This window comes from Mytilus edulis, chromosome 12, assembly GCF_963676685.1.
Source record: "Mytilus edulis chromosome 12, xbMytEdul2.2, whole genome shotgun sequence".
NCBI classification, from domain to species: domain Eukaryota; kingdom Metazoa; phylum Mollusca; class Bivalvia; order Mytilida; family Mytilidae; genus Mytilus; species Mytilus edulis.
This window is the reverse complement of record NC_092355.1, coordinates 70,427,887-70,443,575: the sequence shown is the minus strand read 5'-3', so window position 1 is coordinate 70,443,575 and position 15,689 is coordinate 70,427,887. Positions and strand designations below refer to the sequence as shown.

The following is a 15,689-nucleotide window of genomic DNA, read 5'->3' as shown; positions in this document are numbered from 1 at the left end:
TATCTGTCATTTGACTGACTGTATAGACATCTGTCATTTGTCTGCATAGACACCCCTCATTTGACTGTTTGAGGCATTTGCCATTTGACTTTATAGATATCTGTCATTTGACTGTATAGACATCAGTCATTTTACTATATAGACATATGTCATTTGACTATATAGTTATATGTCATTTTACTATATAGACATCTGTTATTTGATTGTATATACATCTGTCATTTGACTGTATAGACATCTGACATTTGACTGTATAGAAATAAGTCATTTGGCTATATAGACAATAGTCATTTAGCTGTATAGACATCTGCCATTTAACTGTATAGACATCTGTCATTTGACTATAGAAATTCGTCGCTTGACTATATAAACATCTGTCATTTGACTGTATAGATAATAGTCATTTAACTATATAGACAATTTTCATTTGACTGTATAGACATATGTCATTTGACTGTATAGACATCAGTCATTTTACTATATAGACATATGTCATTTGACTATATAGTTATATGTCATTTTACTATATAGACATCTGTTATTTGATTGTATATACATCTGTCATTTGACTGTATAGACATCTGACATTTGACTGTATAGAAATAAGTCATTTGGCTATATAGACAATAGTCATTTAGCTGTATAGACATCTGCCATTTAACTGTATAGACATCTGTCATTTGACTATAGAAATTCGTCGCTTGACTATATAAACATCTGTCATTTGACTGTATAGATAATAGTCATTTAACTATATAGACAATTTTCATTTGACTGTATAGACATATGTCATTTGACTGTTTAGTCATCTGTCATTTGACTGTATATACATCTGTCATTTGACAGTTCTTTGAAAAAAAATATTCGAAATGCAATGCACTTTCTGCTCCGAGCATTGGTCGAATGGATAACCTAGATCCCTTGGCTACATATTAGTTAGAAAATGCTTGGTCGTGTTTTAAAATCTGTAAGAATCCGATGTTAACACGATGGAGTCATTGCTTTTGACCAAATTTAAACTTTCTGGTGACAATACAACTTATACTCCAGTCCAGACAAACATGTGGTCAGTTTCACAAAGGCTATCTTTGGACGCAGACATGTCTTAGGATGGTCTTACGACATATCTTAGTCCTAAGTGGGTTTTACAAAGTGGGCCTATATAAGGACATATCTTAAAGTTAGTGATTAAGTAGATACTATAATAAGCATATATCGGGCTACTTAAAAACATGATTTACCTACCTAATCAAATGAAAAAAATTATCAGGGGAAAATGCCACTACCTCTTTCAAAGCTGCTTATTTTTTTCATTTCGAAAACTGCGTTCGTTTTAAATATGAAAATTCATTAATAATTAAATACTTATATTATGTGGTATAAAACTAATTAAAATGAATATAACTATATAGTTATATGTCATTTTACTATATAGACATCTGTTATTTGATTGTATATACATCTGTCATTTGACTGTATAGACATCTGACATTTGACTGTATAGACATCTGACATTTGACTGTATAGAAATAAGTCATTTGGCTATATAGACAATAGTCATTTAGCTGTATAGACATCTGCCATTTAACTGTATAGACATCTGTCATTTGACTATAGAAATTCGTCGCTTGACTATATAAACATCTGTCATTTGACTGTATAGATAATAGTCATTTAACTATATAGACAATTTTCATTTGACTGTATAGACATATGTCATTTGACTGTATAGACATCAGTCATTTTACTATATAGACATATGTCATTTGACTATATAGTTATATGTCATTTTACTATATAGACATCTGTTATTTGATTGTATATACATCTGTCATTTGACTGTATAGACATCTGACATTTGACTGTATAGAAATAAGTCATTTGGCTATATAGACAATAGTCATTTAGCTGTATAGACATCTGCCATTTAACTGTATAGACATCTGTCATTTGACTATAGAAATTCGTCGCTTGACTATATAAACATCTGTCATTTGACTGTATAGATAATAGTCATTTAACTATATAGACAATTTTCATTTGACTGTATAGACATATGTCATTTGACTGTTTAGTCATCTGTCATTTGACTGTATATACATCTGTCATTTGACAGTTCTTTGAAAAAAAATATTCGAAATGCAATGCACTTTCTGCTCCGAGCATTGGTCGAATGGATAACCTAGATCCCTTGGCTACATATTAGTTAGAAAATGCTTGGTCGTGTTTTAAAATCTGTAAGAATCCGATGTTAACACGATGGAGTCATTGCTTTTGACCAAATTTAAACTTTCTGGTGACAATACAACTTATACTCCAGTCCAGACAAACATGTGGTCAGTTTCACAAAGGCTATCTTTGGACGCAGACATGTCTTAGGATGGTCTTACGACATATCTTAGTCCTAAGTGGGTTTTACAAAGTGGGCCTATATAAGGACATATCTTAAAGTTAGTGATTAAGTAGATACTATAATAAGCATATATCGGGCTACTTAAAAACATGATTTACCTACCTAATCAAATGAAAAAAATTATCAGGGGAAAATGCCACTACCTCTTTCAAAGCTGCTTATTTTTTTCATTTCGAAAACTGCGTTCGTTTTAAATATGAAAATTCATTAATAATTAAATACTTATATTATGTGGTATAAAACTAATTAAAATGAATATAACTGTGCCCATAAATTCCCAAAATATCATTTGGTACATGTCTGTTTGGTTATTTTTCTTAGGGAGCTACCATTTGATTTTTAGGGGTGTGTGGGGGGGGGGGGCTAGGATGAAATTTGAAAAAAATAGGCAGGACAGGAGTTTGAGTAAAAAAAAGGCAGGATGAGACACTTACAAAAAAAAAGTCAGGACGACAATTTAGGTAAAAAAAAGTCAGGATAAACTAAAAAAAAAAAGGGCAGGACCGAACAGAAAAAAAAATCAAATGGTAGCTCCCTTACATTATTTAAATGTTATGAAACGCAATCAAAGTAATCTATGTTACTTGCCTAAATGTTTTTTTGAATATAATTGTTTAAAAATAATTGTTCAAATGTACAAAGTTAAAATAACAAATAATTATTTTTTTAAAAACTGTCCAATTCTTTTTATGGGCATGGCGTACTAGTTAATAACAAAGATAGATTGATTAAAAACTAGAGGACAAAAACTTAATTATCATGACACTCTCCCTTTCTCTTTTTCTTTGCTTTTTTTTTATCTCAATCTTCCAACTGTCGCCTTTGTCATAAGAACAATCAGGTGTAAAATAATTTTGTACAGCATGAAATCTTCCTAAACAAAACAATATAATTTAATTTTGGATGTAACGCGTCTTCTGATTGGCTGACGTTATTTTGTTATGAGCCCATAGACATAATTTAGTCATGTGACCGTGACGTCATCAACGTTTTTCATGGTTTTCTACGGTTTAAAATGGAATTTAGAATTGAATTATAAGAAATGACTGTAATATTTTTTCTCTCTATTCGAAATAACATAAAAAATGTGGTGCACACTGTTAAATAACCCGCTTCGCGAGTTATTCAGTGTGCACCAAATTTTTTATGTTATTTCTTCATAGACAGAAAAAATATTACAACCATTCCTTAAATATTAACTTACAATAGTCAAATTGCATTGTAGTTTATGAAGAGAATTTGGTAGAGTACTAATAAGACCTCCAGTTATGTTTTATTTTTTCTTTATTTCGTTTTTAAATTACATTTTATAAGTTAATACTGTATAAATACATGATTGCACATATACGTAGGAGACGTGGTTGAAACGGCAAAGTGGAAAGTGCAATAAATAGATATTTATGTGGAAAAGAAATTTTTCTATCATTCACACAAAGCAAAAACTTGCTATCTGATCCTATACTATTACACATATCATCTGTGTAATGGATAACCTAGATCCCATGGCTACATATAAGTTAGAAAATACTTGGTCGTCTGTAAGAATCCGATGTTAACACGATGGAGTCATTGCTTTTGACCAAATTTAAACTTTCTGGTGACAATACAACTTATACTCCAGTCCAGACAAACATGTGTGTCCCAAATCAGTTTTGAGTAAAGTACTATGGGGAATCTACAATGAATTTATCATTTCATAGTGCATGCAATGTTATGAAAACTGAAGAAAAATAAAAGACAACCTAAGATTTTTGATTTGACGAGAGGACGTTTTATATGTTCTAAGATATGGTTAAAAATTTAAAAATATGGAATGGTTTCGAAATGATAAAAAAAAAAAAGAGAAGTGGCTTGGACATTGGTTGCCAATGAGACATGAACTAACCACAAGAGACCAAAGGACACAGATGTAATCAGTATAAACATTAAGGACGCATGGTATGATTCTAGCCTGGTATCCGGCCCAATCTAGCTGGGACAAGATTAGCCAGGACCCCAGGCTAGGTATGATTCCAAAAATGTGACAACTATCCACTAAAAAGATGTAAAAGATAACAAAAAATCATTTTAGAAAGTTACAAGTCAACGCACGACCATCAACAATGAGCAAAACAAAACCAATATAGATTTATTAAGCTATGATTTGAGTCGGAATTACGGTCCTATAGTCTTATTTCTACCAATTTATAGTTTGGGAAATATTTGTATTGAAATAACAAAAAGAGAAAAATTCAAACTCAGAACTACTTAAGGTCATAGACTTATTTCTACAATTATATAAAAGGTGTAAGTGCATGTGGTTCAAGAAAGAATAGAATTTCCATAATTTCATATTTGTGTGCTAAATGTCAATAAAAAAATACTAAATCAAATCAAATCAAATTTTGTATTGTCGTATAAACTTTACAGTTTGCGACCAACATATATTAACACAATAAACATATATACATATCACGATAAAATCAGCATCAAAATTTATAAAAACAAACAAGCTGTTAAGAGTCCTCTGCCCTCAGTTCTTATGACTTTTTCAAGAAGGATCCTAACTTATTTTTTTGTAAAGACGTTGATGGATTTAGTAAATAATGAAGTTTGTCTTCTTCAGTTAAATTATTAAAGTTATTATAATAAAACAAATCCTACTTACCCTTTTCCGACATGTTACCAACGATTCATTAGTAAAGTATTAAAACTAAGTTTTCCTGTCAAATTATGTGAAATTAGAATGATACGTATATCTCTCTCTATACATATATATATACTCTTAATTTGTTACCACATTGTTCCTGGTACCGAAAAGTAGACGTTTGAAGTTTTTTAAACGAATCAATTTTAAATCAGGAACGACAACTCAACAAACAAACGTTTTGAACAAAAAGAGTGAAGATAGGCCATAACATTATGCAATGTTAATTAAGATCCAACTTAAAAGAGAGATTTTTCACCCATTTTTATATTTGTAAGTAAAAACCCTGTACGAGTTACAAAATGGTTAATTCTTGTTTATTTTGTGTTATTTTATTTCATGTATTTGTATATCTTAAAGAAGTGAATTATCGTTAAATGGTTTCCTTTTATTCATTCTTACAATTACACAGTTCATTTTGAATAAAAATCTGTTTCTATCTGTAAGACATAAAATACACAAACATATAATTTAAAAGTTCAGCCTAAGAAGATTTTAAATGTATATAATAGAGAGATATGTACCAAATTTATTTATAATTGTCTGTTGCACAATTTAAATACTTAAAACTAATTTAATATTAAATGTATTATACAGTAGCTATGTATTTTTTACGTTTACGGTGAGGGTCATGAGGCCCGAAGGGGTCCAGGCAAAAGAACCTTCTGGTAGAGGATCCGGATAAGAGGAGACGAAGCCTACGGAAGTTTTAGAGTAGTCGAGAATGACATACCATTTATGTCATTTAGAACTCATCAATAACAACATTCTTTAGATTCAAAATGGTTTATTTTTTATGTTAATTCTAATCATTGTGTTTATTAAGAATCTTATTAGGCAATCTATTTTTTCGAGACAAGTTGAAAACAATTTTTTTCTTTCAATTTTAGCATTACATATAGTGGCAGCTGAGGGTGAAACAAACAAATTTTTTTTTCTCAGAATCAAAAACAAATTATTTTTTTCTCCAAAAACTGGAAACAAACTTTTTTTTCCAAAAAAAACCATAGCCCCCCCCCCCCCCCCCCTCCCCCCAGAAAATCAAATGGTTGCTGCCTTACGGTCTATGGCCTTGGAGTAAACGTCCGAACCAGTTACTAGTACTTTAAAATATGATTAAAGGGAGCCATGGGGGTAAAGCACTCAATCAACATAAACACATTTTTATATGCAAATTTCGTAAATGAACATGTTAATATATCTAATTTTCTGAGTTGTTCAGTTGCAATATTAAAATTTGTAAAGGGTTCTCTATGGAACCCTGGGGCCGTGTCAACGAAGCTGTCCTAGGACTAGGACATGTCTTAGGATGGTCTTAGGACACGTCTTAGTCCTAAGTCAGGTTAATGAAAGTCTCCTAAAATAAGATATGTCCTAAATTTGGTCCTAAAGTTAGGATATACAATTAGGTGTCTTAGGATAGTCATAAAGGTTACGATGTCCTTAAACGTAATAAAAACAACAAATATGGCATAAACTCAATACTAAAAATACATATACAATATTAAATATTAAACTATCATACTGTTATGAGAATTAAATTAAAACAACATTTTTTTTTTTAATTTTTGTTAAAGATTTAATTGTATTACATTAGATTATTTCGTGCTGCCTTTTTGGAAGCCTAAAACATACAAGCATTAAAGCAACATTTTTGCGACTAACTAAAAACGGTTCAATATTAATTTTAAAATGGGAAAAATATGACTTTTTTTTAACTAATCCTCATTCGATACATGTAATAAAATCGAGTGGACCTAAGGACAAAACTAGTTCATCGACTTAAATTGCAGCACGAATATCGCTTTAACAAAGTTTCGTGACTATTTACTTTTGTTTTCGTATTAAATTCATTTATATATCTTTTATCATATTATTAAACAACGTTATTTATTAGAATAACGTTAAATCTTTAACTTTTATTTTGCGTTAATTGTTTTCCATATAAAAGTCCTCCTCCCTCTCTTTATACATATAGATACTAAATTACCATTAAATCTATATGTCATAGCAATCTCAACATATTTTTTCAATTAAAAAAATGTGTTCGGTTGGTCCTAGGACCATCGTAGTTAGGACTGTCCTAAGACAGCTTTGTTTTACATCCTAAGACATGTCTCAGACACGTCCTAAGACCATCCTAAATAACCTCCTAAGACATATCTTAGGATATATCATAGGATACTTTCATTGACACGGCCCCAGGATTAACATGTTGTACTTAGACCAGATGCGTGTTTTGTCTACAAAATACACACATCTATGTCGCTCGAAACAAACGTGACAAAAAATCCAGATCGTCATTAAACGCTAAGAAGGTTTTACAAAGTAATTGATATGCAAGACGACATTTTAACACCAGACTGTACATGCAAAAATAAATAATTCTTTTATCCATAAAATACCGGAAAACATATCATTTACAATTTCGTCATTATGCTCTGGATACTCTTTTGACCATTAACAGTTTTTGTTCATTAAACTCTAATAATGGTTTTACAAAGTAATTGATATGCAAGACGACATTTTAACACCAGACTGTAAATGCAAAAAAAAAATATTCTTGTATCCATAAAATACGGGAAAACATATCATTTACAATTTCGTCATTATGCTCTGGATACTCTTTTGACCATAAACAGTTTTTGTCCAGCTACCGTAAAATTTTACGAAGGTTTGACAAAGTTATTGATATCATAAAACTTTAACTACATACTGAACCTACATGTTCATAGTTATAATATTGGCACCGCCAACGATATTTAGGATCGGAATGTCACGCTTTCGCAACATAAATGTCAATGGCTAGACAAAAAATGCAAACAACATATCGAATCTTACATAATGAATATTGCTTTATATAAATTTACCAAATTCAAGTGTACGCCCGGGCGTTTTGACGTAAACGTAGCTACGCGCATGCTATATTATAGTACGGAAGCGTATTGCGCCACACATTTTTTTTCTTATCTTTGCGTTGTAACGCAAATATTTGCGATATAACGCAAACCTTTTCGAAATAACGCAAACCTTTGCGTTATAACGCAAACATTTGCGAAATAACGCAAACATTTGTATAACGCAAACTTTTGTTTTATCTTATTTCTTATTTAAGATTCAAAGGAAACAGTAGTTATTAAAAGTTTGCGTTGTAACGCAAACAAAGGAAGAAAAAAAAATGTGTGGCGCTAATACGCTTCCGTATTATAGTTCCCTAATATTTCGATTATTCACTTGAAATCTAATCGTTACGAAATTAATCGGTTTATTTTTTTGTTACAATTACATTGTAACTGCTTGAAACATAATATAAATTATCTGTTCGTGTGTACATTCACAGTTTTGTATAGCACTCTATTATGTTTTAACAATGCATTTAACGGATTCAATTGTTTAAACATGTACTGGCATTTTCCTCATTGTATTCATGCAAAAATATAAATGTATAGCTACATTGTATATATTCAAACATAATTTAGTTTGCAGAATAGAGAATAAAGGACAACAAGATTAAAAAATATATATATAATGGATTGGTGTGCAACGTGTAGAGTGATATAAGCTATATGCACTGTATTATATGTATAACATGCATCAATCTAATTAAAAACCGATCTCTCATCGCTCCTGTTTCTGATATGTCGCGTGGAAACAAGAAATATTGTTTTGCTTTCCCCCTTTTTCAAGTTCATATATGTTCTTCTTATGATTTTTTTTTTGGTTTAGGGGGGGGGGGGGTTCTGTCACTGCTGGTTTGGACCAAAAGTATATCCGTGATTGTACCATGGGTAGCAAGATGATAACATGTTGATTTTTTATCATGCGACAACTTTAAAGCTGTGTTAGTGTGTAATGTCCAGTGGTGAATATTACAAGGAGACCAGGACGAAAACATGTTAATTTGATACCAGAAGACCACTAAGGCGTGTCAGTGTGTAATGTCCAGTGGTAAATATGACATAACAGGACTTAAACATGTTAAAGTGATACCAAGGGATAACTAATGCGTATTGGTGTATAATGTCTAGTGGTGGATAGTATACAGTTGTGTACAAATAGGTTGTATGATGTACTTTATTTTTATTTAATGAATGGCTGTTATTTATTTTGAATTTATTGAACCATAAAATTAATTTTTGACTCTTCACATTTAACATAATCCGCGAAATTCAAAATAAATCATTGCCATTCATCATAAATGAATTTCTATCAAAAATAAGGCTCAAAGATATATATTAATACGAATAACAACGTACACAGATGTTTGCGTATGAATACACAACGTTAGCGTGGGCGTGTCTCCATCAAAATTGATAACATTGAAAATAAAGCTAATTCTTTTAACCAATCAGAAGACAGTAAATACACCAAATTTATTTATTAGCGTGTACAGCTAGGAAGTGATCCTTTCTTAAAAGTGAATTGCATTATGTCGGCTGTTGTCTAATCTTTTGTTGGGTTGTTGTCTCCTTGACACATTCCTCGTTTCCATTCTCAATTTTATTGTAAAACAAGGGAAACATCAAACACAGAGAAAAAGATATGCGTTTATTTCAATCACTGAATTCGGTCCTTAGATACATCTGCATGCTCCGTCAAAGCAATGCCATGAGGCGTGGTGTCCGTGACCATGTTCATGACATGGCCCATGGTTGTCACAGTCCTTCGCTGTATGACAGGCTGAAAGAAAAGAAGAGAATGAAAATTATAGAACGTGTATGGATAATTCGCCGTTTCTAAATCTGAAGCATTTTGGGTAATGTTTTTAAAAGTGTACATCCGTTGAAAACCCGTTGCGATTGGTTGATAACCTCTTTAACAAAATCATGATATTCGACCTATCTCGTGTACCCCCTGATAATCTGAACATTTGTTAGCCTGTACAGGATTTTAATTAAAGGAAAGGGATTGTATTGAAGAAAAACATACCGAACCTTACCAAAAAATACTCTTCTTTAATACAGTGTACATTTTGTATGAGGGAAATGATAAGTTTTAAAGATTGGAATAAATAACAATGGGCCAATATTAAAGAAAATGGACAAAAAACGTATAGAGTATAGAAAAATGGACATAAAACTTAAAAAAAATAAAAAGAACTTAATTGGCCCCAAATTATAGAAAAAAGAACAATGGAGTGCTAAACTACAAAAAAAAACACACACACAAAGAAAAGAATTTAAAGAGAAACATGAAGCAAACAAATATAGTATAAAGAAATTTTGACCCCCTTAGTATCTATCCATCATGCAGTGTGGGTGTTTGTCTTGCATTACTGATACGTTAATCATAAACATCAATCATGAAACAATGATAATGTACGTGACACATTTAATTAATATAAAAAAGAAGATGTGGTATGATTGCCAATGAGACAACTATCCACAAAAGACCAAAATGACACAGACATTAACAACTATAGGTCACTGTACGGCCTTCAACAATGAGCAAAGCCCATACCGCATAGTCAGCTATAAAAGGCCCCGATAAGACAATTTAAAACAATTCAAACGAGAACACTAATAGCCTTATTTATGTAAAAAAAAAAATAACGAAAAACAAATATGTAACACATAAACAAACGACAACCACTGAATTACAGGCTCCTAACTTGGGACAGGCACATACATAAATAATGAGGCGGGGTAGGCTTATCAATTTATAGTATGTCCGGGCAGAGTGTACTGAATAGGGTATAATATGTCAAGAGTACAGAACAATTGACCAAAGCATTATAGAACAACAGGATCAAAATATAAAGAATAGAGAAGGATGGGCAAGATAAATATAAAATAGAAAATAGGTGCCTAATTCAATATTTTTTGAAATTAGAAATGAAAAACTTTGCACCAAGAACTTAAAATTAGTTGCAAGCCCATACCATCTCAATCTAATTCAATTTGAATGATTTTTTTTTATAATTTAATAAAATAATTTTGTATTTGTAAATCAATCGTACCCAGAAAAATCGACACACGCCATAACAGGAAACAATGGAAATTAAGATAATGAGCCTCTTCATGAAGGTGAAACCTGTATTGTACATGGTAAATTTATGCAGAATTGGTACACAATAATGTTTTAATATTAAATTTGTTCTCAAGAATAAATATATTGTATTTGAAGTTTCAATTTTTCATACAAGTCATAAAAAACAACCATGACATATTTTAAGGCTTTGCATAACATGCATAATGTGTGATCTTTGCCTTTGAAATGAATATTCTTATTTTAAAATGTTACAAAACAACCATTGTGTACCAATAGTTTTATTCAGAACAAATATATGCAGTTCATATTCTTTTTTAAATAGTATTTTTCATCTTAAAATGAATGAAAGAAAAACGTATTTGAAAGGATTTTTCAAGTAAAAGAAAGACAACTCCGAAATTAAATACATAAGTAAAGTAGCTTTTGTGGTTTACTGGGATTTATGTCCTGACTGTGCACTTATATAAATGTTCTTCACGAAAACGTGGCAAATTACTTCAGAAAACAAGAGAGAACCTGCAGTTAACAAAATAGAATTAAAATTTAAAAAAACAACAACATACCGGTTGCTGTTGCGTCACGACAGGTACACAGATTTTCGTCGTTGCATTCAACCATTGCACCGTTCCCGCATGATTCCAATGTACAGTCACTTGCTATTTGACATCTCTCTGCATACACCACTATACAAATAAAAATAACAAATATAACAGTGTGCAGTCACTTGCTACTAGAATGTACACATCTCTGCGAACACCTCTGTACAAATAAATACAAAATTAGTATAATATAAATATGTGAATGTATACAGTCAATTGCTACTTGACACGTCTCTGCATACACCACTATACAAACAAATACAAAAATACAAATATTACAATGTACAGTCACTTGCTACTAGAATGTTCACATCTCTGCGTACACCTCTGTACAAATAAATACAAATATATAAATATGTGTGTTCCTTAACTAATGCTCTTCTGACTTATCGTATCCATTTTGAATTTCAGATTTTTTAAGTTCACTAAAGTACATTCGTAACATCAGGACTATTTTAAAAGACAAAAACTGTCATCTCAAACGTGGAAACTGCTTTTTTATTATGATGCACTTCTATAAATCAATATATGTAGTTACCTAACCCTTTTTGAAGCAATTCTATAAATATAAATGATGCAGTATCAAACAGAAATGTCAAATCCAAACGCAGGTTTTTACTGTAGTGATATGGTTTTTACTGTAGTGATATGGTTTTTATCGTAGTGGTATAATATTTCCAGAGATACATGTATTAACGCTATAAAATTCCAATATTAAGTTTTGGCATGCATGACGTGTTCTCGTCTTCCCGAGCTCGTCCTAAATTTGAACTGTCATGGGCAAAATGGAACACTGTGATATTCTTTATGTGCCGGTCCTAAACCAGCATATAGTTATATAGTGTCCGCCCGTTTCACATTTGTAGAAAGTATGATAACTTCAGATTACGCCTTCAGTCGATATCATTTCGTCAGGTCAACAGAAACAAATTCTTATAAAAACAGATGTTAAAAAGGTTATGATTATATTACTAACGTACGAAGCTACTCTGAATTATTTGAATTGACTTGTTTTTATTTTGTTATATATTAGGCCTTTAGTTTCTCATTTGAATTGTTTCATTTGTTTAATGTCGGTTGTATACTGTACGGTTATCTTATTGTTAAATGCCGTACGGTGACCCATATTATATGCTGATATCCACGTCATAAGAACTCTGGTGGATATTTGTCTCATTGGGAAGCATTCAACATCTCCTTATGTTGACAAAGGTCCATTATAAGATATAACCTGTGATTGTAAGTGTTTCGTTGGATTTTAGACATTATAACTCTATAGCTACAAAAGGTCAATCCGTACAATGTTAAAATCAAAACATGAGGGGGAGGGGAAAATCAAAACATGAGGGGGAGGGGCAGAAGAGGATAGTAAAATTGCTAATCAAAATAATTATTGTAAACATATTACTGCCTAAGAAAATATCAAATGGAATGCACCTTTTTGCAAACCAAATTTCAAATTAATTGAAGGGAGAAGTGGGTTCAATAAAACACCAATTCAACTGCATAAATGATGAAAATGATATCTGGTCTGAGTAGAGCAAGATGCAATCTTATGTGTTAAATAAAGGTCGATATAATGTGTCAATCTCTAAATTGTTCCGATCGAGTCTATTCAAGTTCTGGAATAGAAAGAATTAAGGCAGCACAATACAAAGATTTGTTTACTTCCAATCCCCAACCTTTAAAATGCTGTTAATTTACTTTCTTAAGGTAGCATAATACAAATTTTTTTTTACTTCCAATCTCCAACCCTTAAAATGCTGTTACTTTCTTCAGAATGCATATAAGTTAATAAAAGAGGTATATATAGATAGATAAAAGATTAATCTTTTAAATGAATGCACTATTTATGTTATGCAATCATTATGTGATTAATGATAATACAATTAATGGCAAAATCTTGGTCAGTTCACATGAATGAATGTAGATCTTTCATCACTTTAACTAGACAGGTAATTAAAACAAAATCTTAATCAACACAGCAGCAGCTGCAAAAGAGTGTCTCAAATTATCGCTATCGTATTCCATTCTCTTATAAATCTGTAATTCGTGTTAACATCCTTACCACAAAAAAGTAGATAATGTTTGATTATGTGTAAAATTTGATCTATACATTCTATCAGAAATCTGAGACACCCTTTTGTAGGTAATGGCTCTAGGAACAACATATAATAAAATCAACCCTCTTGTGGTTACCATAAAGAAGCTAATTTCAATTGGAAGTGGAAATTTCTTGTAAAACTTTGTAGACACAGTAAACATTATAATTGATTACATAATTGTTGTATACATTGCATTAATTTGAAAATTATTGGTCCCCTGATGCCGGGTTTTCATAAGGGAGCTACCATTTTATTTTTATGGGGGGGGGGGGGGGAGGGGGGGGTGTGCTAGGATGAAATTTGAAAAAATAGGCAGGACAGGAGTTTTGAGTAAAAAAAAAGGCAGGATGAGATACTTGCAAAAAAAAAAATTAGTCAGGACGACAATTTAGGTAAAAAAAAGTCAGGCTAAACTAAAAAAAAAATGCAGGACCGAACAGAGTGAAAAATAAAAAGGCAGGACAGAGATTACAGCTAAAAAAAAATGCAGGACAAAAATTTTCATCCTAGCCCCCCCCCCCCCCCTAAAAATCAAATGGTTGCTCCCTAACTAACATTCATGATATGCACACACAAAAATGTCTCCCAACAAAAAGCTACTTATAAAGCCTATAAAATCTGTCACATTACCTGAAAGAACAGCAACGAAAACAAAAGCTAATACACACTTCATGATTATAATCAAGTTAAAAGTGGGATCCTTTCACTATGTTCATACGTATATATGGTCTTATCTTAGATATCGTGACACGAGATACAGTGCAACCTAGCTGAACTATTGGAGACTCCATATAAGCAGATGGATTAAGGAGAATCATAAATGATAGTGTTCAGAAACAGACTGCTGGAAATTGTATTCTTGTTTTCTTTAAAGTACATGTCAGTACCTGTATTCAAAGACACCCTTTGTTGAAATACTAATAGACCGCTTCTGTCTTTAGTGGTCTCTTATATACAGGTTTGACTGTAACTATATCTAGTATCTAGAATTTAAAAAAGAACTGTCCCTATGGTTTTGGTCTAGGTTGTTTTTACATGGCAGATATCTTGGCTTCATTTAAACAGAAATTTCGGGATGTTGTCGTCGTTGTTTGCACAATAAATAATAAAATATGTAAATTCCTATCTAATTGTTGGTATTAGTTTGGCATCTCAGAACACGAGAAACTAATTAAGTGCTCATCTTGTGTATGTTTGTTTATTTTGTTCTTTTGTTTGAATACATTTTTGCTGCTGTATTTTTTAGGGTGGATAGAGTATGTAAGGGAGCTACCATTTGATTTTTAGGGGGGGGGGGGGGGGGCTAGGATGAAATTTGAAAAAAATAGGCAGGACAGGAGTTTTGAGTAAAAAAAAAAGGCAGGATGAGACACTTGCAAAAAAAAAAAGTCAGGATGACAATTTAGGTAAAAAAAAGTCAGGATAAACAACAACAAAAAAGGCAGGACCGAACAGAGTGAAAAATCAAATGGTAGCTCCCTAAATCTAATAAACGCTAACTTTGTTGTGTTTCTTTGTAGATGGACGTGGTCATTAAATAAATGAATAGACAATATTGTTCTTCTTAAGAAAGGAGAGGTGCAAACTTTTTACATTTAACATCTCGAACATGACCGAGAAGAAATTTCTAACTATTTAGTTTAATGAAAATTATATCATATAAATAAATAATGAAATTGTCAATGGAAACGGGGAATGTGTCAAAGAGACTACAACCCTACCCAGTGGCGGATCCAGAACTTTTCCTAAGGGGGGGGGGGGGGGGGGGGGGGGGGGGGGGCGCTGACTGACCTAAGAGGGGGCCCGCTCGAGTCATGCTTCAATGATTCCCTATATAATCAACCAAATTTTTCCCACGAAAGGGGGGGTCCGGCCCCCCAGCCCCCCCCCCCTCT

At 32.0% G+C, this 15,689-nt stretch overlaps 1 long non-coding RNA gene across 1 annotated transcript; it reads right to left on the bottom strand.

Moving 5' to 3' along the window:
• Positions 1-9,632: 9,632 nt before the first annotated feature.
• Positions 9,633-14,544, bottom strand: LOC139499025 (uncharacterized). Its single transcript, XR_011658082.1, has 3 exons — positions 14,425-14,544; positions 11,654-11,773; positions 9,633-9,779 (listed from the first exon to the last, which is right to left on the bottom strand). It is a non-coding gene; the product is annotated as an uncharacterized lncRNA (long non-coding RNA).
• Positions 14,545-15,689: the final 1,145 nt, after the last annotated feature.